Source organism: Argiope bruennichi, chromosome 11 (genome assembly GCF_947563725.1).
Source record: "Argiope bruennichi chromosome 11, qqArgBrue1.1, whole genome shotgun sequence".
NCBI lineage: Eukaryota > Metazoa > Arthropoda > Arachnida > Araneae > Araneidae > Argiope > Argiope bruennichi.
Window position 1 is genome coordinate 70,112,382 of NC_079161.1, and position 3,229 is coordinate 70,115,610.

Sequence of the window (3,229 nt, forward strand, 5' to 3'; positions counted from 1 at the left end):
CGTTGGCAGTACTGCTTTTTCCACTATGAATATGCCTGCATCCTGGAATGCCGAACTGCGATAGATACACTCTGCGTTTGTTCTCTTTGACAGAGGAGCTTCTCTGCCGAAAACGAAGCTGACGATTTTTAGAATGATTTCTTGAACGACACAGAAGTTCGACATCGTTACGAAGTAGTTTTTTTTCGTTAACAGTTCAAAATTAGACGTTAACTCAATCAGGCCTCGAACAAGAATCAGAAACTGCACTTACCTGAGCTAATTCATAATTGGATATCTCGTTTTGGCTGTCCAGTAACTATTTTTTAAATATCCAGGCTGTCCAGTAACTATTTTTTAAATATCCAGGCTGTCCAGTAACTATTTTTGATATTGTAGACAGAAATCGAATACGTACTACCTCTTACCACCCCCAGTCTAATGGACTTGTGGAAAGTTTCCACGGCGATTTAAAGAGTTCTGTCCAGAGTCAACCTAAATGGACTGAAACTCTGCCCATCGTGCTACTTGAAATTCGATCTGCCATTAAAGTTTAGCCAGAATTGGCTCTTGCGCCATTAAAACACACAAATCCAATTCGATCTGCCATTAAACCTGACATAAATGCAACATGTGCAGAATTAGTTTATGGAACTACTCTCAGATTGCCTTCTGATATCTTTAGCACAAAAAGTAATCTAACAACTCCAACTAATACTTATGTATCGAAATTTAAAGCAATCATGCAATCTACATCCAGGCACTCTGTTAAGCTCTGTGCATGCCATACACATATTGCGTTCGACGATACATTTTACTAGCACTCGCATTTTCTGCTGTTAAAATTGCAAGACCTCGCGTTTGAAGGTATCCATGATACGAGCGATGCCTTTTAACGTGCTCCCACGCGATCTGGCGGTTCTAACGATATCGCCACAGACAAGACTAATAGAGGTCTCGCTCTTATAAACGTTAAAGGCAACTTTTTAACATTGCGCTTCCCAGACAGTAATATCACCAACATACAGCAAATGAACTGACCGGACTACTTCATCGCGAGAGAGGCCTGTTGCCATGATGACGATTTAAATAGTTTTTTCAATTGTTATCATTTTTTCTGAATTTTTATCGTTTTTCGACGATTATGAAATTTAAGAGCAATCGTGATTTTTTTAAATGCATTTTTATTTTAGCCCTTTCGGGTCCGATTTTTTTTTAGTTAGGAATATTTTTTTTGATTAAATAAATATAGGCCTTCTTTTAAAGGCTTACATCAAGTTTTATAAAATTCGGACCAGCAGTTTTTAAATTAAATTATGTATTGGGTTGGCAACTAAGTAATTGCGGATTTTTTTTAGAAAATCAAAGACAATTTTTTCATGGAACTAAATAACTTTATTCTGTAATGTATTGCCCATTTTGATCAATAACCTTTTGCCATCTAGCAGGCAGCATCATAATCCCACGTTCATAAAACTGGTTTTTATTAGCAAAAAACAGAATCAGGTACGATTTGACATCATCATCATTATTGAAATTTTTACCATTCAATTAGTTTTGTAAAGATCGAAACAAAAAGTAATCAGATGGTGCAAGGTCAGGACTATATGGTGGATGTGGCAAAACATCCCAACCAAGCCCCAATAATTTTTGCCGAGTGTCCAAAGATGTGTGTGGTCTTGCATTGTCATGACGGGATACAACACCTTTTCGATTTGTCAATTCGGGCCGCTTTTCTTCAACTGCATTGTTTAATTTCGTTAGTTGTTCAATGTAGACATCAGAATTGATCGTTCGGTTGGGTGGTAAGAGTTCAAAGTAGACAATTCCTTTGTAATCCCACCAAACTATAACAAAACCTTCTTTTGATGAATATCAGCTTTTGATGTTGTTTGAGTTGGTTCACCTGGCCTGCTCCACGATCTTTTCCACTTGATATTGTTGTACACAACCCATTTTTCATCGCCAGTTATCAGTCGTTTTAAAAATGGATCATTTTCATTACGTTTCTTTAACAAATCGCAGCTGTTAATGCGTTGCGTTAAATGCGTTTCTTTCAGTTCGTGAGGAACCTATGTATCGAGTTTTTGAACATAGCCAAGTTGTTTTAAGTGCTTTTCAATGCATGCATGTATGTGATACATGAAGCTTCTCTGCAATCTCACGTGTTGTACTGTGACGATCCGAATCGATTATTGCTTTGATTAGGTCGTTATCAACTTCAACTGGACGACCTGAGCGTTTTTCATCTTTGAGTGAAAAATCACCTGAACGAAATTTCGCAAACCAATTTTGACACTGCCGTTCTTTTAAGGCTTCGTCACCATAAACAGCACATAACTTTTTATGAGCTTGCGATGCGTTTTTCCCTTTGCGGAAATAAAAAAGCAAAATATGACGAAAATGTTCCTTTTGTTTTTCCATTTTTCAACGAACGCCAAATGAAAACTACGGAAACGATCAAAAAACTTTTTTTACTAATTGACAGCTGAATTGCCAACTATCAAATAACAAAATGTGTTTTACATTTGTACTACGTCTGCAAACCTAAAAATTCAACTGAAGCCATCTATGAGTGAAATACGCAATTACTTACTTGCCAACGCAATACTATTAATAGAACAAGGGGCTTTAAGGATACGTTTTAGAAGATTTCCTTTTAATGGCAGGAATTTGACATTACATGAGAAAAAAAAACAATGAATCATACATGCGTTCCTTAAATAGATTGTTTGTTCCCTATAATGAGGTCATTACACAGATCTATACGTTTTGATTCTTAGAATTGCAGATTTGATACAATTTTACAATTCATAAATTGTTCTGTAACAATTTCTGCATATTTAGCAAATTTTTTTATATCGTTAGTCATTACATATTTTCTAGTATTTTCAAAATGATTTTCGTGGTCCCATTTAAGATCAACTCATGGCTCTTTGAAAGATTTATGCAGATTTGGAAAGTTCTAATAAGAAACGTGAATTCATAAGCGTTTGTAATATCACTCTTCTGAGCGTACTCTGCCAACAAGATAGAGTTAAAAACCTTTTTCATGAAATTTTTCTTTCCTTTTTGTGGTGTTCTTTCTGGTTCGTGTAAAGGCTTGCCTCTCTTTTCTAATAAATGATTTTGTAATCTTGTATAACGATTTGAAAATTTAGAAAGAGGAGGAACATAACGCGAAGTGAAAACAGTAAGTTCAGGTAGTCATGTAGGAGGTGGTCGACGGGCTGCAACTTGTCCGCCAAAT